Source organism: Heterodontus francisci, chromosome 13 (genome assembly GCF_036365525.1).
Source record: "Heterodontus francisci isolate sHetFra1 chromosome 13, sHetFra1.hap1, whole genome shotgun sequence".
In the NCBI taxonomy this organism is placed as follows: Eukaryota; Metazoa; Chordata; class Chondrichthyes; order Heterodontiformes; family Heterodontidae; genus Heterodontus; species Heterodontus francisci.
This window is the reverse complement of record NC_090383.1, coordinates 13034199-13060753: the sequence shown is the minus strand read 5'-3', so window position 1 is coordinate 13060753 and position 26555 is coordinate 13034199.

Here is a 26555-nt window from a genome sequence, read left to right as displayed (position 1 = left end):
TGCCTCTCATAATTTTGTACACCTCAATCAAGTTTCCCCTCAGCCTTCTCTGCTCCAAGGAAAACAACCCTAGCCTTTTCAGTCTATCTTCATAGCTGAAATGTTCCAGCCTCGGCAACATCCTGGTGAATCTCCTCTGCACCCTCTCCAGTGCAATCACATCCTTCCTATAGTGTGGTGCTCAGAACTATACACAGTACTCCAGCTGTGGCCTAACTAGTGTTTTATACAGCTCCATCATAACCTTCCTGCTCTTATATTCTATGCCTTGGCTAATAAAGGCAAGTATCCCATATACCTTCCTAACCACCTTATCTACCTGTGCTGCTGCCTTCAGTGATCTATGGAAAAGTACACCAAGGTCCCTCTGACCCTCTGTACTTCCTAGGGTCCTACCATCCATTGTATATTCCCTTGCCTTGTTAGTCCTCCCAAAATGCATCATCTCACACTTCTCAGGATTAAATTCCATTTGCCACTGTTCTGCCCATCTTACCAGCCCATCTATATCGTCCTGTAATCTTAGGTTTTCCTCCTCACTATTTACGACACCACCAATTGTCGTGTCATCTGCGAACTTACTGATCATACCTCCTATATTCAGGTCTAAATCATTAATGTACACTACAAACAGCAAGGGTCCCAGCACCAATCACTGTGGTACACCACTGGTCACAGGCTTCCACTCGCAAAAACAACCCTCGACCATTGCCCTCTGTCTCCTGCCACTAAGCCAATTTTGGATCCAACTTGCCAAATTGCCCTGGATCCCACGGGCTCTTACCTTCTTATGCAATCTCCCATGCGGGACCTTATCAAAAGCCTTACTGAAGTCCATGTAGACTACATCAACTGCTTTACCCTCATCTACACATCTCGTCACCGCCTCGAAAAATTCAATCAAGTTAGTTAGATACGATCCCCCCCTGACAAAGCCATGCTGACTATCCCTGATTAATCCCTGCCTCTCCAAGTGGAGATTAATCCTGCCCCTCAGAAATTTTTCCAATAGTTTCCCAACCACTGTTGTTAGACTCACCGGCCTGTAATTACCTGGTCTATCCCTGCTACCCTTAAATAATTGGCTCTCGCCTTGCGCTTCTGTCTTTTTTCCTGCCAACTGCTAAGTCTCTTCGACTCGCCACACTTTAGCCCCACCTTTATGGCTGCCCGCCAGCTCTGGCGATCACTGGCAACTGACTCCCACGACTTGTGATCAATGTCACAGGACTTCATGTCGCGTTTGCAGACGTCTTTAAAGCGGAGACATGGACGGCTGGTGGGTTTGATACCAGTGACAAGCTCACTGTACAATGTGTCCTTGGGGATCCTGCCATCTTCCATGCGGCTCACATGACCAAGCCATCTCAAGCGCCGCTGGCTCAGTAGGGTGTATATGCTGGGGACGTTGGCCGCCTCGAGGACTTCTGTGTTGGAGATATGGTCCTGCCACCTAATGCCAAGGATTCTCCGGAGGCAGCGAAGATGGAATGAATTGAGACGCCGCTCTTGGCTGACATACGTTGTCCAGGCCTCGCTGCCGTCGAGCAAGGTACTGAGTATCCATGTACTGCTCAGCTGTTAACAGCATTGCTGCCACTTCAACTTCAGCTGTCTCACCTAACTTTGCCCTTAGTCAAATTAGACAACTAGGTGTTTAGTGTAGCCGGATGATAACTATTCTGTGGTGTAGGAATAACAATACTGAATTCTGATTCTCAATCCTTCTTAAAGTGATCGATTTGCAACTGCTTACTCCTCAAACATTTTATATCTTGCACGTTTCACCTGTTAAAATGAACTCAAAGCTTTTGCAAAATCAACTGATTAGGAGCTAAGATTAATGATTTCTCACCTTGCACACTTCCCCTACACCTGAAATGCACAGAGCATAAGAATGCAAAGATGAGTAGCATCAAGAATGGGAGACCGTGAGTGATTTGGTAGGAACACAGGCTTTCAAGGTAGAGTTGAGGGAACGATAGAGCAGTTGAGCAATGGTAGGAGTGTTATGACTGGTGGAAGGTTAGAGGAGACAGAGTTGAGAGTTTGAGGTAGAATTTGAATTGGAGCTGGTGAAAGATTTCCTCCAGATGCTGAAGGAGAGGATAATGGAATTGAAGGGATAGAGGATTATGGGTGTCAAGGGAGATAAGGTGGTGACACAAATAGTCTCATTAATCCTTGCGACCTTGAAAGTAGAGAGGCCACATGAGAAAATAAGATGAAAGGGGTGGTTTTATATGTGGATGAGAGAGTTTATGTCAATGGCAGGAGGCTAAAAATGTTAGAGGAAAAGAGCTAGGGGAACTTAGGTGCAGTTGTATGCAAAATTATTGAAGGTGAGGAGTCACTCTGTGCAAAGGTAAAGGGAGGAGATCTTGCTGCGGTGAGCAACATGTGATTTTAGTGGATTTTAAGTGAGCAGCAGGAGGAATGGAAGCAGGTGAGATGCTTGAAGATGAGAACATCTGAGAAGAGTAGAGTGACAAGCCAAATTGAGAGTTGATGGTCACAGCTATGTCAAGTGCCATGATGGTCTGTGCAGAGCAAATGATGAAACATATAGCCAGGGACGAAGGCTGCAGTGAGAGGACAGCTTTCTGTCAGGATTAAGATGTCAATAGATTTGCCTACATATAGATTGTGGATGGTTAGAAGCTTGTTCACAAGGGAGAAAGTATTCTGGAGAGTGATATGGCATGGGTAGTGGTTGGTGATTCACCTGTAGCATCAGAGTAGGCAGTGAAAGGTGTAAGAGGATGAGAGAAGTTACTCTCAAACAGCAAACTTGGCAGGGGATTTGCCACGAGAGCAATGGGTACCGCAGTACTTGTGGCAAAGAATGCTAAGGGAGGAACAGAAGGAAGCAGTGGGCTCCTTATAGAGACACTCAAGGCTGAGATGATGTCAAGAGAGGAGGGAAGTAGAAAACCACTTGGGAAGCATTGGGAAATGAAGATGAAATAAGATGTGATGGTGAAATAAAGAAGCCTGGAGATCGCAGGGATAAATTTGAAGAAAGAATAAGTAAAAAAGAAAGAGATATTGGTCTGCACTGTGGAAGCAACAAATCCCTTGCGCACAAAATAACCAGCATTTCAACCCTTCTGCCTTTGGGGTTCTGTTCCAGCTTATCTTTCAGTAATAAATGATTAATGTTTGCAGTTCATTACTCTGTTCACTGAGATAATTATAGGTTTGACCTTACTACTGCAGAGCTCCTTAATCACATTCTTCACATTGGTAAGATGTGATTTTGCCCTTTTATGATAGATTTTGTTGGCTCTTAATCATACATTAGAGAAAGATGATTAAGGGACACGATAGATTTAAGTCACAGATATAATGTCCTTAGCAAACAGAGTGATGAAGTACAAAAACTAAACAGTCATCTGTCACTGAAGGAAAAGTGGGAGCAGTGCCAGAATTCCACTCTATCCCTCAGGATAGTGAAATTATTGGCCAGATTTTGCTGTCAAAATAATGGTGAGGCTAATGACACTCACTCTTATTTCTGTGCAAATGGTACAACTTCAGGCAAAGGGCAGATATGAGGTTAAATGTAAATATCCAAAAGGTGCTGCCAGGTTGTATGTTTTGCTGTTGGAGCTTCACAAAAATGGCGTCTCTTTATCGACCTCACCATTGAAATGCATGGAATGGCATAAAGTTGCCGTATTTGCGTGGCAGCTATGAACTAAACCTGCCACAGAAATTTGAGTCTTGTAATTTCAAATCTAAGTACCCTTTTAATGATGTGATAATTATCAATTACTGCCAAACAACTTCTCTGGCACTGAAAATTAATTATTACAAATGTAGAGATTCATTCCTTCAAGTTTTAATTGTTGTTGGAGATTTTAAAACGTCAAATTAATTTCTTTATTTTTTTCTACTTTTCCTTTCTCTCTCTTTTCTCTCTCTCAATCCAATTTTGCTTTCCCTCTATTTATTTCTTTATCTGATTTGACATTGAATTCACCCACTCTAATTTACACTTCCTTCTCAGTCCTTGTGCTGTTAATTTCATAATCCTTCAATCTAATTGGTTAAGGAGATACATAGTTGTTTCAACAACAAAAACAAGAAATGCTGGATTCACTCAGCAGGTCTGGCAGCATCTGTGGAAAGAGAAGCAGAGTTAACGTTTCGTGTCAGTGACCCTTCTTCGGAAGGGTTCCGAAGAAGGGTCACTGACCCGAAACGTTAACTCTGCTTCTCTTTCCACAGATGCTGCCAGACCTGCTGAGTGAATCCAGCATTTCTTGTTTTTGTTTCAGATTTCCAGCATCCGCAGTATTTTGCTTTTACATAGTTGCTTGCTCTATTCACTCAGGTCCCAGTCACCCTGTTCCCATTGCTGTGCCATTATCAGCTCACACTTCCAGCAACTTGCCACACAAAAAAAATAAACATGCAAGGGCACATCTAATTAATGGCTCGTGCCTTTAGATGTCCAGCTGCAGCACAATCCATTGTTTGATTACAGCTATAACACTGGAATCTCTCTGACAAAGTGGAAAATTGCTCAGGTAAAGTAAATAAAAAGAAACTGTTTCCATTGGCAGGAGGCTCAGTAAAGTGATTGGCAAATGAACCAAGTATTGTTATGTCTTTTGACACTCCCGAGCCCACACTTAGAAAGACATTAGCTCATTCATCCACATGGATCCATGACCCAACATTAGTCAGCACCTCTAGGACACAAGTTGGTGGGAGATTGTGGGTCTCAACTGGGCACTGCCAGTCTAAAATTAAGGTTCGGGACTCATTAAAATCTTTTGAGTGAGCTGCTGACAGCTTTCCCATTTTGAAAAAAATCATTGTTGGGTAGCTCAGCAGCCAACAGCAGCCTGAAGGTAAGGCCTGGGGATTGTGGGGGTTAGACAGGGGGGAGGGAGGTTGCTAGCAGGCCAGCAGCAGCCCTTAAGAGTGCTGTGGCATCAGGAGGAGAACGGCAAGAAAATCTGAATGGAGCAGGCCTTCTCCCCGCATCACTTAGAGAAGTTCAGTTGCCCTGAGAGGCTCATAGAACAGGTGTTTGTCTCCGTCATTGGCATTGGAAAGGGCATAATGTCTGTTCTATACAGTTGCCCAGACGCCTGAAAATATCCTGATCCAATATCAGGTCAGAGACTATCAGGAGTCCTTGAGGTATGGGCCATTGATCTGCAAAAATGGCTCTCCTTGAACCTGTTTTATGCCCATAACAAGCTCCAATTTCTACCCCAAGGAGAGATCGTGTAAAATCAGTCAAAAATGTATTTTATAAAGCTAATGGTTATAATCTGAGATGCTGGTGGAAAAGACCCCAACGTCTTTCAGAGATTAATTGGAACTATCTTGGTGTAATGTGATAGGCAATTACTCTGAGTTTCTATTTTGATTAGACTTGCCATATTAGGTTCACTTCCCCCAAAGGCTCCAGTGTCACAGAAGCAGTGTGGAAAGTTGGAGCCTGTCATCTTGGCCAACTGCAACAATAAAGAGAGTCCGCGTGGATCTCCCTTCATGTGCACCCACCTGCCAAGTAGGCATAATGCTGAAATATTACATTAAAAAAACATATATCACAATGTTGCAGATTGATTTCACAAACATCTTCTAAGGATAAATGGCACCATTTCCAGCCTTTCACGTTGACACTGCTGATTCCATCATTTCCGGGGTCATAAATGTTGACAAGAGTCCTGGGGTAACTCAGAGTTCATTAACTCAGGGGAACTTGCAACATGTTTAATACTAACACACAAAGAACTAAAGAAATAGATAAGTTTACTTTCAAAACTTATACACTTGAAATTTAAGTTGGGTTGAAATAAATGGTCACCAGATTTGCCAGGGTTGTTGCAGCTGGGATTCAATTGTTTACTGGATCATGTTGCAGTGCAAAAGCACTTCAGAGTTTCTGGCCAACTGTTACCCTGTAGCTCACAAGTGCTCATACACCACATTTTGTAGCTTTGTTATGTTAGAATTTTTGTGTTGCATTTATAATCACAGTGATAGACACTGTGAAAATTCTAGTATTTACAATGGATGCCAGAGTGTGTTGGTTAGACAGGCAACATAACGGGAAAGTCCCACCATACAAGTCCTGCAGTTGAATGTGATACCTCTGATGGCCTGGTAAAAATAGATTCCTATGAAAGCTGTTACTTTAGCATTAAAAACCCAACTTCTGTCCTTCAGAGAAAGTAATGTGTCACCCCTGTCAGTCTGGCCTACATGTGATTCCAGTCCCACTCTGCATGGTTGACTCTCGTGCCCGCGCAAGTGTCCCAGCTAGCCAGGAATTGTACTGCAGAAGAAGAGATGGGCAATAAATATGCCCTCACTAGTGTCACCCACATCTCATGGCGGTGTATTGGCATTTGGCAGTTAGCAGTTGGCAGGAAAAAAGACAGAGGCGCAAGGGCCAACTGTGTAACAGGCCTGACAAACAAATTTTTCTGCAGCACCTGTGGAAGAGCCTGTCACTGTAGAATTGGCCTTTATAGCCACTCCAGGCGCTGCTCCACACACTACTGACCACCTCCAGGTGCTTACCCATTGTCTCTTGAGATAGGGAAGCCAAAGAAGAAGTATTGGCATTGTGTTGGATGTAGGCATCTGAAACCATCATGTGGCTCACAATCAAATGCACATGATGACCCTAAAGTTGTTCACATGAATCTGACTTCCTGAAATCAGAAGTTAAATCATTACTAATGAAATATATACTGACTGCACACACTGGTGCTCCTTTGAAAGTCCAACACTGTATCAGCATGTTCATAGACAGTAGCACAGTTACCGCATGCAGTGGTGGGAAAAAGTCAAGGTGCCCATCTATATGCAATCAAGCTGTCTTGGCCATTGTAAATAAAGTATTATTTAACATCCTTGAACCACACTATCAAGATCAATATAATAAAGGCTTTAGAGGTGATCCCATTTGGAAATGCTGGCGGTAAGGACACTATGCTACACATCTGAGGGAAAATTTATGAAAGTAAGTGTTGTACAATGATGCTATTAGGCTTTCTCCACTATGCACCATATAACATTCTTAGTTATTAATTGGAAGCCATTTTTTTCAGTGTTGTTAAGCAGCAAATTGGAACAGATATTGAGTGGTATCTCCTTTTCAATTAATATATAACATCCATCTTAATACAAGTACCACATTCAAACCATTCATAATCCAAAAGAATAAAGAGGAAGCCATTTCCATAACACTACCATGTTTCAGGAATGTCTCAAAAGCCCAACCAATATTTGAAAATTGTGCCCAGAAAGAGGCCACTTTTACATTAGAAGGGTCACTGACCCGAAACGTTAACTCTGCTTCTCTTTCCACAGATGCTGCCAGACCTGCTGAGTGATTCCAGCATTTCTTGTTTTTGTTCCACTTTTACATTGATGTGTTTCAACTGTGATCTGTCAGATTTAAAGTTTCAAATATAATCTAGGGCCAACTTTATATCTGGAAAGCAGAATACACCTCAATTCTGTGACTATAAAGGTCAAGAAATCTTTCTCGGTGCTATTGTTAGTACAATTGAGTAAATTACTTTGTTTATGTTCTGAAAAATGTCATTAATCTATTTTAAATAAATGAGTTAATGACTTTGTTACAATAGAAAACAGAGTAATTTGACCTAAAATGTTATTAATGTTGACAGAGATGCAGGCAAGTAAGATCTGACACCATTGTTTGAGCCTTTGGCACAAAATGACTATTTTTTTGGCTAGTTTATATGCATGGAATAAATCTGAATAAAATTAGCTTCAGGGTACTAAGTTTCTATGAACAAAGTTATATCTTTCTAGCCTCACTATTTAACACCGCCAATAAACTGTACCATTTGACTCCATCAATCATTACTTTCTGCAGGCAAACCAACTCTTTTATAAAACTGTTGTTGGTGCATTTATTCAGGATTAACTGTTGGTCACTAAATGTCTTTGGGACTAACAAAGTCAACTGGTTTACATGTCATCTGACAGTCCACTAAATCATGAGCTATATCTCTCATACAGCCCACCAGCAAAGGAAACAGGAGAACAAGTAATACTCTCAATTAGCTGTGGACTGCAATATGGAAGCAGCAATAAAAATAACATTCATTGATGTAGTGTCTTTAAAGTAAGAAAACATCTCAATGTGCATCATGGGAGCAATTCTGAAAGAACATTTGACAACGAGCCACATAAGGCAATATAGGACACATGACCAAAAGCTTGGTCAGAGAGGTAGGTTTTAAGGAGCGTCTTAAAAGAGGAAAGAGCGGTAGCAAGGCGGTATAGGGAGAGAATTCCAGAGCTTAGGGCCCAGGCAATTGAAGGCACAGCCACAAATGACAGAGTGAAGAAAACTGAGTTTGTGCAAAAGGCCAGAATTGGAGGAGTGCAAAGGTCTCAGAGGGTTGTTGGGCTGTAGGAGGTTACAGAGTTAGGGTGAGGCAAGGCCATGGAGGGAAGTTGAAATCAAGGATTTAAAAATGAGGCGTTGCTGGACTGGGAGCCAATGTAGGTCAACTAGCACAGGGGTGACAGATGAACAGATGTGATGCAAATAAAAAGACAGGCAGCAAAGTTTTGAATTAGTTGAAGTTTATGGAGGGTTGAAGCTGATAGGCTGGCCAGGAGAGCATTGAAATAGTGAAGTCTAGATGTAACAAAGGCATGGATGAGGGTTTTCGCAGCAGATGAGCTGAGGCAAGTGCAGAGATAAGCGATATTGTGGAGGTGGAAGAAGGTGGTCTTGATGGTGGAGAAGATATGGGGTCAGAAGCTCAGCTCAGGGTCAAATAGAACATTAAGGTTGCAAACAGCCTGGTTGAGCCTCAGACAGTGATCAGCATGAGCACTTGAAAATGGTGGCTAGGGTTTGGAATATTTGGCTGGGACAAAAGCCAATGCCTTCGATCTTCCCAATATTTAATTGGAGGAAATTTGTTCTCATATAATACTGGACATCAGATACGCACCGTGACAAATCAGAGGCAGTGGAGAGGTGGCGGTGAGATAGAGCTGAATGACATGAGCTAACATCTGAAATCTGATGCTGCTATATTAAGGATGTGATAAGTCTCTGGGAAGGCAAAGGTAGATGCTAACAATATACATACACCTGTGTGTGCATACATACATCTTAAAGAAAGAAAGACTTGTATTTATTTAATGCTTTTCATGACCTCATTTCATTCCAAAGCACTTCACAACCAATGAAGCACTTTTTGAAGTGTGGTCACTGTTGTAATGTAGGGAAGGTTGCAGCTAATTTGTGCAGAACAAGGTCGTACAAACAGCAATTGATAACAACCAGATAATCTGTTTTAGTGATATAGGTTGAGGGATAAATATTGGCCCATAATTGGGCAAATTTCCTTCTGTTCTTCAAATAGTACCATGGGATCTTTTACATCCACTTGAAAGGGCAGAGAGGGCCTCAGTTTAATGTTTCATTCAAAAGACAGCACTGCTGACAATGCAGCACTCCCTCAGTGCCACCTGGAATGTCAGCCTAGATGTAGTGAATGTAGGGCTAGCCTTTGTTCTATATTTTTGGCAGTATCCTGCTGTATCAGCAATAAAAGCATTGGAATATATATCCACTAAATAATGTCAAGGCAAATAAATAAGGAAATAATCTTTGTGTGTGGAAAGCTCACCTTTAGAGAAACACGAATTACTGTTGTTAGTGATATTTCTTTCTTACATGATGTAAAAAAGTTACTGTCTAAAGATAAGTTCAAGTTAGGACCTAGTTGTTTCTGACATATTTGGCAATACAAGCTGCCCATTGAAAGTTATTCAAGGGATAAATGTATAAAGAGTACAATGCCAAATATTACCCTTTCTGCTACTGTTATGTGCTGAGCATCTTGCATGTTACATTTCTTTGTTGATATGAATTGAAGATTCCCTCAGCAAATTCTTAAAGGAAATGTCAAAAGCTCCTCAAGAAACTTGACGCATGCAAGGTTCATATTTCACTCCATGTCAATCACTGGCAAAAAGAAAATGTAGACAATATGAGCTTCAATAATGAAACAGTTTGTCAAAACTTGAGCCAGATTTCCCACTATTTATTCAGAATGCACTACAGTGAGTAGACGCACAATTCTGATTTGCGGACAACAGACATGTCACTCTTTCCACTCGAATACTACATTTGGGGGATGAGGTGTTGAGTAGGCACTGGCAGCACAAATTGTGGACAGGCTACCCTTGATTATCTGCCTTCTGATTTCAATGGACAGAATGCCATAGGCAGCGCACACGCCATTGTTGCAGATGTGCTGACGGTGCCCATCAGAGCTTTTAAGGATGATCTTCTACACCCTGTTTAATGATTCCTGGGGCCTTTTCAATGTTAAAGGCAACCTGTAAATGCAAAAAAGAAGCTGCTGCTTTCAGATAAAGGAAATATGTCCTTTTGTCATGAACATTACTAATGTCCTGTTACATATGGGAGGAGGCGGAGGGCCAGTGTGAAACAGAAGCAAGCACAAACAATAACGTAACAAGAAGAGGCAAGTCAACAAAGTGTACAGCCTTCCTGTCTGCATTTTCAGTCATTTTGTTCTTCCTGTTGTTGGTCCCTTTGTTCTTCCTCAAGGAAAGGAAGTTTTTCACCTTCATTGGGTGTTTGTTTTCTTCTTTTAATGGTTTTGTTTAAATTCTCCTTTTCCTAGCGCTCTCCTGTTTTGTTTCTGTGTGTTTAGTAACGAATAATGGGAAAATATTTGCGAAATTTTGTGGAAACATTTTTATGAACGATTATCCCAGTTTATGTTTGTTTTTACATCGTTCAGTTTTATGGGTCCTTGTTTCTCTTTTTAAAAGCAATTTCATACATTTTTAAGGCTGAATTTTTACCCGGCAGACTCAGAGTGGCAGAATTGCAAGATTTGTTACATTATTGACATCAATCACATAATTGTATAGAAATAAAACTGGATAATCAATAAAAATTACAAAGAGTAGCTAATGTAAAAAAAATTCTCGTACCTTTAATTTTTCCTTTGTTTGGTACATTTTCTTCTGCTTATTGGGTGTCTTATACAAAGTGTCACCTTCCACTGCAGCAACTCCTGCAGGGGCACCTCGAGCAGCCAACACTACACAGGGCTGTTCAGCACTCAAGTTAAACCTGAGCTCATTATGCCTTCTGCATGAGTTCATTCACTTCTGATTGCATGTGGAAATGAAACTCTCACTCAGGGAGAGTTATTCAATCAGGAAATGAATCAAAGAGTTGAAAAACATGTCCCACACAACTTCCTAGTGCCTACACACCTATAACCTGCCTATGGGAACAATGCACCAGATGAAACAGCTGCTCTTTCATCTCGTATTGTACCATAATATTTATAATTCAGTGGTTTCTGTTATTTTAATTATCCTTTCCACCTCTTTAGTTTTGATTTCTTTTGGGTTTCCCTTTGATTTTTGTTTCCCTCCCCTCTCCTCTCCCTTTAACTTCTGTTTATATGTCTCTGTTTCCATGCTTTATACTTCTTCTTTGTATTTTCTCTCTCTTTACTATCTTTGTTTCCAGAGCCTTTCGTCTTTATGTTTTTCTGGGGTTTTTTTTTGTGTTGCTCTGTTTATCTCTGTTTTCGTTTTTCTTGCTATTTTTCTTTCCCCCATTTTTTCCTTTCATTTCTCACTCTTCTTTCACATTTTTTTTGTTTCTTTTTGATTTTTTCTTTGATTTGTACATGGCAGCCAGTTTAGTGGTTCCCTGGTGGCAAAGATATCCTGTAAAATTAGCATTCATGTGCAAAACGTTCTTAATTGAATTACCTAGAATGTACAGCACAGAAACTGACCATTCAGCCCAAGTGGTCCAACTTAAAGGCCTGCTCGGGGCTGCAAATGAGACCCGACTCGAGCCCAACAGAACCCCATCCGACCCTGAGCTCGACTCGGCCCAAGTCCTTCCATTTTTTCCCGCGACTGACCCGACCCGACCACCAGTTAACTTACCTTCAGTTTTTCACTTTGTTCCTTACCTGCACAAGCTTAAAATAACTGTAGTAAAACCACCTTTAAAGTACAAAACGTAAAGTAACATTAGAGTCACTTACCTGAGGTGGTGACAGAGCGTGTCCGATCCGGCCTGACCCGACCCAACCCGATCCCGAATGCCGGACCCGGAAGCGCGACCTGACCTGACCCGAACCTGACACATGTTGTCAGGTCCCGGTGGGTTTGGGTCGGATAGCAGGTTTAGTCCAACTGGTTTATGCTCCATACAAGCTTCCTCGCACGTTGAGCTGAATTGTGTTGGGCTCCATGGCGGTGGGGGAGTGCCGGAAGATCACAGCGACAGTGGCCCACCACAGAGCCCGGCAACAGGATTGCCGGACCCAATCTTTCTGGCAGTGGTGAGGCTCCATGGCAGCCCCACCGCTGCTCGGCGACAGGACCCAACTTTAAATATTGAAATAAAGGACATAAAGGAAGTTAAGAATTGTATACGATTAAAAAAAAAAGCCTATAAAGTTGCCAGAAATAGTAGTAAATCTGAGGAGTGGGAGGATTTTAGAATACAACAAAGGAGGACCAAGAAATTGATAAAGGGAGAATAGAATATGAAAGTAAACCAGCAAAAAATATAAAAGCGGACTGTAAAAGCTTCTATAGGTATGTTAAACGGAAACATTTGGCTGAGACAAACATGGGTCCATTACAGGCAGAGTCAGGAGAATTTATAATGGGGAATAGAGAAATGGCAGAGAAGCTAAATGAGTACTTTATATCTATCTTCACTGAGGAAGATACCAGAAATCTCCCAGAATTAGAGATCCAAGGGACTAGGGACAATGAGGAATTGAAGGAAATTAGTATTACTAAGAAGGTTGTATTGGAGAAATTAATGGGGCTGAAGGTTGATGTCCCCAGGACCTGATATTCTACATCCCAGAGTGTTGAAAGAGGTAGCTATGGAGATAGTGAGCTGAATTTTACCAGCCCCTCGGCATTGGGGGGCGTGATGGGAGGGCCTGTAAAATTCTTCCGGGAGAGGGCCACCTTGACCCCCGACGTCAAGAAGGTACCGCCCCATTTTTCCGCTGGCAGCGGGACCTCGGTGCAGCCCCTCCAATGCTCGGTGGCAGCACCCCAATTACCATATGTAAAATGCTACTTACCTTTCCTGATTATGCATCCTGCTGCCTGCCACCCCACACTTCCGCATTTTTCGTTAAATGGGCGGCTGTTACATGTCGTCCTGTTAACGAATATGAAACTCAGATGGGACAACAGTGCAGGTAAGTCTGGGATGATCGGGGTCTCAACTCTGCATTCTGAAAGGGAGGTGGGAGGGAGTCTGGGATTACTGAAGGGGAAGTTCTGCAGGCATGAAAGGAGGTACTGTGTTCTCTCCCTCCATAAACGGTGTACGCTCTGCTTTGTTTGTTTGTGTGTGTGTGTTAAGGAGCAATGGGACTCTATGTTAGCTGAGATGGGCAATGCCATGCCACGCCACATAGTTGATTCATGAAAGCACCTGATGTACCCGTCAACACCAATGCCTGCCCTGTTAAAAACCTTCGAATAAATGAAGGATACAACTTTATTTGTCACATTGAGATGGGTATGACTCATCCTAGATTGTGTGATCCCCTTCTCCCGAGGATCCATATGTGCCACAGATAAAAGTCCATGTAGAGGCCCCCGGTTGTGAGCAGCAGCCCCCAAGGGGAGCTCACCACTATAGACCGTCGAGCATCTACAGGTCCCACATGACATACCAGTGGATGTCAGAGTGCCGTGTTAGAGGCGAATGCGCATGTACAGAGAGGTGGTGACACATCTCTCTGCCCTGCTCAACGATGGCCTGCAAACCATGGGCTTCGGTAGGCATCCTATGCCTGTGGTCCTCATAGTGGCAGCGCCTCTTAACCTTGACGCCTATGCAACATTTAAGGGGCCCACCGGACACCTCTGTGGGGTCGCACACTCAGCAGTGCACCGCTGCATCAGGGGGTCACCCATGCCCTGTACCGGAGGGCCAGTGAGTATGTACGCTTCAGGATGGACCCTATCAGCCAGGCCCAGAGGGCCATCGGTATCGGCACCATTTCCGGATAACTAAAGGTTCGAGGAGTCATAGACTGCACCCATGCGGCCATCAGGCCTCCCGCCAGGCTACCAGTTGCAGACTTTACCTTTATGGGATTCATCTCAATCAAGGTACAGCTGGTATGTGAGCACTGGAGACGCTTCATGCAAATCCTTACCTGTTGCTCAGGCAGATGCCATGATGCCTGGATCCTGCACCAGTTCCAGCTGCCGCTGCTGTTCACTGAACTGACTCGATGGAGGCGTGCCAACTTGGAGACAAGGGATACCCCTTGCAGACATGGCCCCTGACACCAGAGAGAGACCAAAACACTGCTGCAGAAGAGAGATAAAACGCCAGCCATGGAGCTACAACAGCTGCCACTGAGCAGATGATTGGCATGCTGAAAAAGTTCTCCCACTGCCCGGATAGATCGGGTGGTGCCCTGTACTATGAGGCGCAAAGGGCAGCTCCTTTATTTGCTGCTTGCTGTGCTCTGCACAACTACGCACCCAATAGGGGTCAGGACTAGCACAATAAGTAAAGACATCAACAGGATCCCTCCTCAGACTATGAAGACACTGAGGACCTACAACAGAAAAGGCACATGGGAGGGCAGAGGGCACCCAGGCTCCAATTGCAGGGCAGGCAGCAAGCTAGGGATGCACGCCAGTGGCTTATTAAAGGACCTCCGTTCCATAGGAACCGACATGAGCCCTGCAAACCACACAGCACCCTCGCTCACCTGCTGTGCAGCAGTCCACATGATTAGATTAGATTAGATTAGAGATACAGCACTGAAACAGGCCCTTCGGCCCACCGAGTCTGTGCCGACCATCAACCACCCATTTATACTAATCCTACACTAATCCCATATTCCTACCAAACATCCCCATCTGTCCCTATATTTCCCTACCACCTACCTATACTAGTGACAATTTATAATGGCCAATTTACCTACCAACATGCAAATCTTTTGGCTTGTGGGAGGAAACCGGAGCACCCGGAGAAAACCCACGCAGACACAGGGAGAACTTGCAAACTCCACACAGGCAGTGCCCAGAATCGAACCCGGGTCCCTGGAGCTGTGAGGCCGCAGTGCTAACCACTGCGCCACTGTGCCGCCCTGCAACATCTTTGTCTAAACCATTAGAGACAGCAGCAGACTGAACCATTGTCCATGTCGTTGCATCCGTGGAGGCACACTTGAGTAACGGTGGCATGGCAGTGATGGTATTGCATACATTGGCATCCTGAAAGGCCAACGACGAAAAGGGATGAGACATTAGTGGAAAATGCTGGCACACATCATTCACATAGAAAAAGGACACACATGTTGGTGAAGAACATTTAGTGACAAATGTATTTACAATGCTTTGACACTTGTGCATTCCCTTTTGTGTTAATGTGTTTTCTTCAAATGCTTGCGAGTGCCCATTGTTGGTGCTACCTCAGCGCTAGCAGCCTGACTGGAGGAAGGCTGCTGATCTGATTGCCCTTTGGCTGTGGATGACTTCGACGATCGTCCTCTGCACACACGAGACCTGTAGAGGCCCAGCTGGCTGGGGGAAACCTGCATCAGCGCAGAACTCTCCTCAGATGTAGCGGCTGCTGGAGCTTGACTCACTGGCAGAGGGGCTGGCGACCACATTAGAATCACCCTGAGGGGGGACCCCAGATATGGCGCACTGGCTCGCCTCCTCCATATCGACTCATTTGAACCCCTCTGCTCTCCCGGGAAGGACCAGGGGCAGAGACAGTCTCCATGCCCCTGGTCCCTCTCTCTAGCCATTGCTGAATGGATGTCCCGAGAGCAGCAAGGGATTGCAGCTCAGCGCGTATTAATTGATTATGGCTCACCACAAGGGCTGCCACCACCTCAATGGATGAAGACATGCACTCATATGCCTGGGACATGGCAGCTGTCATGGCCTGGATGGACTCCCCCATCGTCTGCTCAAAGCTGTGCCTGGCCTGTGGCATCTCCGCCTGCTGTTGCCAGTACTTATTCATCAGCTCCAGCATGCCCTGTGCTGCCAACATCAGATGGTCATCATTAGCCTGGGTCTCAGCATGGACCTGGCCACTCACAGTCCTCCAACTGTCAGGGGCCTCGGCTGTCGCAGTCTCAGTCAGCTGCTCAGGCGCATGTGCAGTGCTCTCACCAGCTTGTGAACCAGACTCTAAAGCCCAACGGATACCCACCGAGGTGGCTGTCTCTGCGCTGGTGGGAGGTGCATTAGTGTCATGGGATGCTGCTTCCTCGGAGGATGGCTCTTCCTCCGAGGTGTGAGAGGCCACCCGCGTAGCCAGGGTCAGCTCTGAGCTTTCACCTGGAAGATACAATGGGAAGAGGACATTGTCAGTCTTAATGTAGAACATTTCACCGTTGGAACAGCATTGCATCACAGATCTGAAATTCCACATTGATCATCGTTCATATCAATTGGAAGTTTGTTCACCATGGACCCTGATGTCCAGTTGACCAAATGAGCTCAGCAACTGGCTTGCTGCTATCTCCAGGGCCGCCTCCTCAGCATCTGTGAGCCTTTATATGTCTGGTGTGCCTCCACAGGTGCGGATAGCCTCCTTCCAATTTTGGGCTCTCTTTGCCTTGAGGAGCAAGGAGACAGATAGTATGGATGGCATTTCAACAGCGCAACACATGTCAAAAGGGGAATACTCGGTGTACACTACTGAGTGAGCCACTCGTGTATGTGCCATTCTCTGAGCACCAGACAAGGGTAAGTTCTGTCATACATTGCACCATTCATGTCACTTCTTTACTCCCTGCCCAACCTCCTTTTCTTTGGCATGGCAGTGTCACACATGTGCCACTCTGTGTGGGTACAACCAGTTTGAGTGGAGCCCTGATGTAAATTGGCTTACTCTTGCAGTTCTTAGCAGGTTGTTCATCCTTTTACGGCACTGCACCCAGTCGCGGCGGATGGCCCCACAGCTACTAACCCCATCTGCCGCCTCCAGCCAGGTTGCTTTGGTCAGGCGGGAGGGCCTCTTCCTGCCATCGTGGGGGAAGAGGACTTCCCGCCTTGCCCACACAGCCTGGAGGAGAGCAGTCAGGGAGACTTCACTGAACCGTGGTGCCACCCTGCCAGGCCTCTCTGTCCCCAGGCAGATAAAGTTATCTTGGATGTAATGGAGCAATCTCTGCAGTGGAACTGTTGCTTCGTTCTGTGTCTTCCATAGTTGCAGGCTGCCCTTTAAATAGGGCCCCAGCACATGACCACAAACTGTGTCAGCATCCAGCAAGGCGCCAGATGCCCCGCCCTCCAAATGATATGAGGTGGGGGGTGTGTGTATTGCTGCTCTGTTGCAGCGATGTTTCTGTATCAGAAAGCCGCCAAGTTCAAAGCACGCCGCCGCAATGTGCGGTGCGCTAATTAAATTCAGCTCAGTGGATGCATTGGTGATCATCTTCCAAAATTCTATAGATTCTGGAATGGTTCCTGCAGATTGGAAGGTAGCAAATGTCACCCCACTATTTAAGAAGGGAAGGAGAGAGAAAGCAGGGAATTACAGACATGTTAGCCTTACATCAGTAGGAGGTAAAATGTTAGAATCTGTTCTAAAGGATGTGATAAATGGGCACATGGATAATAATGATCTGATTGGGTATAGTCAACATGGATTTATGAATGGGAAGTCATGTTTGACAAACCTGTTGGAGTTTTTTGAGGATGCTACTAACAGAATTGGATTTTCAGAAGGCTTTTGATAAAGTCCACCACAGGAGGTTGGTTGGCAAAATTAAAGCACATGGGATTAGAGGTAAAATACTGGCATGGATTAAGGATTGGTTAACAGGCAGAACACAGAGAGCAGGAATAAACGGGTCATTCTCACATTGGCAGGCTGTGACTAGTGGGGTACCACAGGGATCAGGACTTGGGCCCCAGCTGTTCACAATATCTATCAATGATTTGAATGTGGAGACCAAATGTAATATTTCCTCGTTCGCAGTTGACACAAAACTAGGTGGGAATGTGTGTTGTGAGGAAGATGCAAAGTGGCTTCAAGGGGATTTGGACAGACTTCGTGGTGGGCAAGAACGTGGCAGATGAAGTATAATGTGGAAAAATGTGAAGTTATCCATTTTGGTAGGAGGAACAGATGTGCAGAATATTTCTGAAATGGTAAGAGACTAGAAAGTGTAGATTGTCATGAAGAGCCCCAACCGGCCAAGAATGTGGCACATTAATTATGTTATATGAACATTAGTTTTTAAACTGTTGCTGGTGTGAAGAAATGACATGTTTTACAAGAGAGCACCAGACACTTGGCTGGAAGGACATTTGCATGCTAAGAGACAGTACTTAGAGAAACAAAGAACTACTCCCTGGTCCAATTAACCCAAATGGATTTTGATCACCAGACATTGAAGATATAAGGAGGCTCGTATTTCAAGGTCTGCTGAGATGATAAAATCCACGAACTCAGAAGTGGTTAAACCAGCTGGTCACATGACTAACCGGCTGGTCCAGGCTTTTTGAATTAGACACAGCACAGTTTGAATTCAGACTGCAGAGTGTAACTGAACCTGGAAGAAGACAGCCTCTCCCCTGGCTGGCTCTCCCTTGCTTTCTCACAAGCCTTTAGACCCACTGAGGACACATTAACATCAAGAGAGAAAAGACTCCTACATCTAAACAAGTTGAAGCGTGCACTGGGCCCCAACGAAGAGCAGGACTTACCAGCAACCAAAGACTCAACATCAAACTCAAAGGACTGTAACTACCAGATATTGCCTCAAACTTTTCCCTTTTATTCCTTCTACTTTTTCTGTCTCTATCTGCATGTGTGTTTATTGCGTATGCATGCTAACACGGTCGCGTCGCGTACTCATAGTCGTCAACCGAATTAGAGTTTAAGATTAATAAACTTCCAACTTTCTTGTTTAAATCTAAGAAAACCTACCTGATTTTTTTGCTTTACAATTTGAAAGCGGTGCACAAAGATTCACTGAGTGGGAGCAAAAACACAATGTTTTCAAATTAAACCCTGTTATGGTTAGACAAGGCAAAGGCTGAGAGGGAACCCCTAGACCCCTTCTCACTTAGTTGTAATAATATGTACAAAGGGACCTGGGTGTCCTTGTCAATAAGTCACTGAAAGCTAACATGCAGCTGCAGCAAGCAATTAGGAAGGCTAATGGTATGTTAGCCTTTATCGCAAGAGGATTTGAGTATAGGAGTAGTGAAGTCTTGCTTCAATTGTATAGAACCTTGGTTAGACCGCACCTGGAGTACTGTGTGCAGTTTTGATTCCCTTACCTTAGGAAGGATATTATTGCCATAGAGGGATTGCAACAAAGGTTCACCAGACTTGTTCCCAGGATGGCAGGACTGTCCTATGAAAAGAGATTGGGGAAACTGGGTCTGTATTCTCTCGAGTTTCAAAGAATGAGAGGTGATCTCGTTGAAACCTACAAAATACTTAAAGGGATAGACAGGGTAGATGCAGCTAAGATGTTTCCCCTGGCTGGGGAATCTAGAACCAGGAGACACAATTTCAAAATAAGGACAGAGATGAGGAGAAAGTTCTTTACTCAGAGGGTTGTAAATCTTTGGAATTCTCTACCCCAGAGGGCTGTGGAAGTTTAGTCATTGTGTATGTTTAAAGCAGGAATTGACAAATTTCTAAATACCAATGACATAAAGGATAATGTGGGAAAAAGGCATTGAAGTGGATGATCAGCCATGATCATATTAAATGGCGGAGCAGGCTCGATGGGCTGAATGGCCTACTTCTGCTCCTAGGTTCCTATGAATAAATTAACATATCATTCATCACGATCTTACCGGCTGTCCGGAATCCTCCATGCAACGGCCAGCACTCACGCGCCTTCACCTTCCCATCCAGGGAAAGCTGGCTCCACCGAGGTGGGGAAGGGGAGAACTTAGGATTTTTAGTGTGGGGGGGGCGGGGGATGATGGGGCCAAACCTGCATTTCGAGCATAGTGGGGTGCAGGAAGGGGAGACCACTGAACTTTGTGCAGTTGGGGGGGAAAGATCAACTATTCAATTTAAGTTCAATAATTTCAGAGCACGACGAGTATTGGGGCTGGGGAAGCAGGTCACACATCAATGTATAGTGTAGTGGGGGGCAGGGTGGGGGAGTGGTGGTTCCGGGGTTGAACTTTGTGCTCTCTGTGCAAGTCTGGCAGCCCTTTAAAAATAGCACCAGCGCCTGTGCAGAGGCAGCTGATGCTGTTGCCAGTGTCGCAGAGCCTGCTCCCGCCACGTGATTGCAGGGGGGGGGGGGGCAGACTACCTAACCATGGAAATGAACCGTCGCGTGCTAGATCGCGGCAGCATCGTTGCGTGCAGCCTGCATGTGTGGGCTGCCATTTTATCACCCGCCACCACTCCCAGCAGCAGGAGAATAAAATTCAACTCATTAACTCTGTTTCTCTCTCCACAGATGCTGCCAGACCCGCCGAGTATTTCCAGCACTTTCTGTTTTTATTGTCACATATCCTTTTATTCTTTTTTCCCTCATGTCCTTATCTAACTTCCCCGTAAATGCATCTAGGCTTGAGATGCCTTGGGACATTATGCTACATTAATGATGTTTTATAATTGCAGGTTGTCATTGCTGCTATTTACCTCAACTATTCCTTGTGGAACAAGTTCAATATTCTTATCACTCTTTGGTACAGAATTTTCTCCTGAGCTCCCTATTGGATTTAGAAATAACTATCTTATATTTATGGCCCCTATTTTTGGCCTCCTCACAAATGGCAGCATATTTGCAATGTCAACCCTGCAAAACCATTTCATAATTAGAATTAGAATTAGAATTAGAATTAGAATTAGAATATTACAGCGCAGTACAGGCCCTTCGGCCCTCGATGTTGCGCCGATCATCTGACCTACACTATTCCATTTACATCCATATGTCTATCCAATGACCACTTAAATGCCCTTAAAGTTGGCGAGTCTACTACTGTTGCAGGCAGGGCGTTCCACGCCCCTACTACTCTCTGCGTAAAGAAACTACCTCTGACATCTGTCCTATATCTTTCACCCCTCAACTTAAAGCTATGTCCCCTCGTGTTTGCCATCCTCATCCGAGGAAAAAGACTCTCACTATCCACCCTATCTAACCCTCTGATTATCTTGTATGTCTCTATTAAGTCACCTCTCCTCCTCCTTCTCTCGAACGAAAACAACCCCAAGTCCCTCAGCCTTTCCTCGTAAGACCTTCCTTCCATACCAGGCAACATCCTAGTAAATCTCCTCTGCACCCTTTCCAAAGCTTCGACATCCTTCCTATAATGCGGTGACCAGAACTGCACGCAATACTCCAGGTGCGGCCTCACCAGAGTTTTGTACAGCTGCATCATGACCCCGTGGCTCTGAAACTCGATCCCCCTACTAATAAAGGCTAACACACCATATGCCTTCTTAACAGCCCTATTAACCTGGGTAGCAACTTTCAGGGATTTATGTACCTGGATACCAAGATCTCTCTGCTCATCTACACTACCAAGAATCTTCCCATTAGCCCAGTACTCTGCATTGCTGTTACTCCTTCCAAAGTGAATCACCTCACACTTCTCCGCATTAAACTCCATTTGCCATCTCTCAGCCCAGCTCTGCAGCCTATCTATGTCCCTCTGTACCCTACAACACCCTTCGACACTATCCACAACTCCACCGACCTTCGTGTCATCCGCAAATTTACTAACCCACCCTTCTACACCCTCATCCAGGTCGTTTATAAAAATGACAAACAGCAGTGGCCCCAAAACAGAACCTTGCGGTACACCACTAGTAACTAAACTCCAGGATGAACATTTGCCATCAACCACCACCCTCTGTCTTCTTTCAGCTAGCCAATTTCTGATCTTATCTTAAAGACCTCAGTCTTCACTTTTCTAGAGAAAAGACCTTCAACCACTCTTGGGCCCTTTTCATCAATTTGCTGACATATTTCTTCCTCCACCTCCCTTCTGGTCTATTCTAGATGTTGTTCATCCTTCGAGGCCAAGTTGACCACGTCCATCATCTGGGGTGTTCGGTAGGGTTCTAGTGGGTATGTAGGTGACTGCTAAGGCCGATCTGTGCCAGGAAGGTTCTGCTGCAAATAGGGCAGGATACTGCAGATGATTGAGGTTTGGACGAGCTGCTTGCTCGGGATTTCCTCTGCTTGTGTTTTCTCTCTGCCTCTGATTTACTTTTGCTTTCGAAGGAGGCCAGCTGTAGCGATCCTGGGCGAGAGTCTCCCAGGACTCGGGGTCGATATCAAAACTCTTAAGCGAAGCCTTCAGACTGTCCTTGTTGCACTTCCTTTGACCGCCGTGAGAGTGCACCCCAGACTCAAGCTCTCCAGAGAAGAATCGCTTTGGTAAGCGAGTGTCAGGCTTTCTGGCTGCATGACCAGCCCAAGACAGTTGTGACTGTCTCAATATGGTGTGGATGCTTGGCATGCCAGATGGGGTGAGCACCTCAGTGTCTGGTATTTTTGTCCTGCCATCTGATCTTTAGAAGCTTCTGAAGACAGTTCAGTTGAAAATGGTTAAGCTTCTTGGCATGACACTGATACACAGTCCAAGTCTCGCATGCGTACAGCAGAGTGGGCAGGATTATTGCTCTATAGACTTTCAGTTTGGCAGGCGGACTTACTCCTCCTTGTTCCCAGACTGATGTTCAAAGTCTGCCAAAGGCTACACTTACTTTGACAATTCTTGCATGTGTCTTGTCATTGATAAAGACAGCTCGAGAGATATGCTGCCGAGATAGGTGAACTTATCCGCTGCTGACAGATTCTGGCTGTGGACTGAAGCCTTGGGTTTGAGATGGGGCTTTTTTGAAGCAGGCTGGCACATTACTTCAGTTTTCTTTGTGCTGATTGCAAGGTCAAAGTATTGAAGAAGTCCATACTACATTGCATGTCCAGCTCTGAACTGACAACTAGTGAACAGTCATTGGCAAACAGGAAATCACAAAATATGTCCTTGGAGACCTTGGATTTTGCCCGGAGTCGTCTCAGGCTGAGCAGCTTCCCATCCATGCAATATCTGATTTTGATGCCAGGACCACTATCATGGAAAGCATCGGAGAGCATGATAGAGAAAAACATGCTCAAGTGGGTTGGTGCTGGCACGCAGCCCTGCTTAACTCCATTAGTAACTGGGAATGGATCAGAAGACTCACCATCTTACAGGACACGAGCGAGCATGTCATCATGGAACTGTCAAACCATTGTGATGAATTTCTCAGGGCAGCCAAATTTCTCCATTACCTTCCAAAGGTCCTCATGACTGACGATTAAAGGTCTTGGTCAGGTCAACAAATGTGGTGTAGAGATCCATGTTCTGTTCTTGGCATTCCTCCTGGAGCTGTCCAACTGCAAACACCATACCAGTGGTTCCTAGACCTGTTATGAAACTGCACAAACTGTCTGGCAGCAGATCCTGGTTGAGATGTTGGACTAAGTGGTTCACAAGGATTCTGGCAAAGATTTTTCTGGTGATGGAGAGGAGTTAGATTCTTCTGTGATTGTCCCAAAATTGGTGAGTTCCTTTCTGCTTGTGCAGGTGGCCAAAAGAAGCATCTTTGTATTCTTGCAGAATAGTTCCTTGCTCCCACATAGACTGAAGGAGTTCAGTGAGCATCTTGACCAGGCATTGCTCTTCAGCCTTGTAGACCACAGCTGGGATAGCACCAGCTCCTGGAGCCTTGCCGCTAGACAGGAGTTTCATAGCTTTTGTTGTTTCTGACAGCATGGGAGGGTCGTCAAGAGAACAGTTGATGGTAACCTGTGGCAGCCTGTTGATTGCTTCTTCATTGATGGATGAATGCCGATTGAGGATGTTGTTAAAGTGCTCTGCTCATCTTTCTAGAATTTGGGCTTTTTCTATAAGCAGTGTTGACCTGTCAGCAATGAGGACTGGTGATGAATCAGTCGAATGGGGCCTGTAGACAGATTTCAGAGTATCATAGAATTTCTTCCAGTCTTTGTGGTTGGCATATGAATGGAGTTTTTATCTGCTTTCTGACTCAGCCAAGTGTCTTGCATCGCTCTGAGCTTGCATTGGACAGTCCCGCAGATGTTTCAATAGGCATCGTGAGTGGGTAGTGATGACTTGCCATTGAGGTAAGCCCTACAGAGGTGATGTTTCTCCTCCAGTAGTCTCTGGATCACCTCATTGTTTTCATCAATCCTGATGCTTACAGGAGGTAGGGCCAAGGACTCCAGAGCAGTGGAGTACACTATATCCCTCAAGGTCATGCAGTCATCCTCAGTGCAGTGACTGTCCTGTTTTGCTGTCCACAAGTGGCATAGTTGATTAGATGCCAATGTATGGAATGGGGGGGGTGGCATCCAAGATATCTTATTGCACTTAGGAAGGCGGGAAACTGTGTTTCCTGGGGTGTGGCTACTGTTGCATGCTAACTGTTGCTTAGAGTCACAGGTGAGAGCAGGGTGAAGGTGAGGACCAATACAGGATGAGACACTCCAAGGAGTGCAGCGAACCCACCTGTGAGAGGTGTTACCCCTCCCTCATGCCCCTTATACCTGTCTATTCTAGATAGCCAGTTAGTGAAGGATAGAACAGGATGCTAATCTTTACACACTATTTGCTTCTATTTCCAAAGACACACATTAAAAACACGCACGTCCAAACCCAACAACCATAGTTTCAGTCTGTTCCTTAATACAATTAAGTGCTCAATTAATATAAAATTGATATCTTCCACTGGTAGGTGGTCTGTAGAATATCGCAATTAGCAAAATCAATCCTTTTTTATATTTTATCTCAATCCATACAGATTTTGATTCTGTCATAATGTTAGTTATGTTCCTTTTTTCTACTGGCATTATGTTATCTCTAAATAGTACAACTACCCTACCTCCCCTTCTTATTTCCTCATGCTTTCTAAATATGTTATAAACTGCAATATTTAATTGCCAGTTCTGTTCTTTATATACAAAAGCAAAATACTGCAGATGCTGGAAATATGAAATGAAAGCAGAAAATGCTAAAAATACTCAGCAGGTCAGGCAGCATTGGTGGGAAGAGACACAGAGTTAACATTGCAGGTCTGTAACATTTCATCAGAACCCTTTCATCAGCTATTGTTGAGCATGTCCAGCTACAAATTATTGCCTCCAGTTCGCTCAACATATTTCCATGTTTATGTTGGGAGAAAAAAAAGACACAGAAATACAGTAATATCTCCACTGACTGTACTGTCCCTCAGATTGCAAAATACAAAATGTGGCAAATAGAAATTGGCCAATTCTGATGTGTGTATAACAAAAGTGTAAACAGCTGCATATCACTCAAATTTCAAGTATCTCAAATCTGTGTGGAATGATGAAGTATAGAAATGATATAGTATATCATAGGTGTAATCTTAGATAGATCTATGAAACAGGATTAAGGAGAAATGTTAGTGTTTTCATTCTATAAGAGATGCTTTTCCTCAATACACTAATCATTCAATTGAATACTGAAGACGTGAGACAATCTCTGAGAACAGTCTGGGACAAAGAGAGGCCACAACTTGCATTTATATAACGGTTTTAACTTAGTAAAACGTTCCAAGTCACTTTACAGAAGTGAAAATCAACCAAAGTTTGACACTGAGCCACATAAGAGATATTAGGACTTTAATAAATCTTGTGCTTTACAAAAAAGAGCTAGGTTTCAATGAGTACTTTGAAGGAGGACAGAGAGGTGGTGAGGCAGAAAAGTTTAGGGAGGGAATTCCAGAGGTTAGGGATTAAATGTCTGAGGGCACGACCATCAAACAAATCAACATCCGTACTTTTGCCTCATAAGAGATGTTCTTAGCTCTTTTGGAGATGCTCACTTCTTCGAAGCATGGCAATAACCAGTACAGTCCAGGAACCAAAAAAGAGCCTTTGCCATGATGCAAAAAATTTTAGTTCAATGGTATAGGTGAATGTCCAATTGCATTGTATAATGGATGTTTGAACATTTTAGCCCTGAGTTTAAAGCCCCTACGCCCAACGAGAACAGTGTGTGCAAAAATCAGAGTTCTTCTCTGGACTCCACAAGGAAAAATAGGCCCCCAAGTTTCCCTCCCCCTTGATTGTTCCCAAGTTTCCCAGGCATGTCCCACAACTGCATTCGACCTACTATGGGCCATTGACCTAGCATCATTGATGCCAGATTTAGTCTGGAGTTGGGCTAGTACATTTCAATGAGGGTGTTAAAATGGCTCAGGCCTCATATCAACAAGTCGGACATTTGTCCCAACGGCCCCATGCTCACCCCCAGTTAAAATCCAAGATTTAAAAGCCCAGTTGCCAGGCAGTTGCCTGTCACTGAATCCAGATGCAGCTCCCATTCTTCAGCATATTCAGTACCTAGGTAACATAAATCTGCTGTCACACCACCAGAGAATATGAAATATCTAGTGTACTGCTGGATGCTGGGGATAGCTTTCAACAAGATGCTTCTGATTTTAAAACCGCAAGATGTAAAAGAAC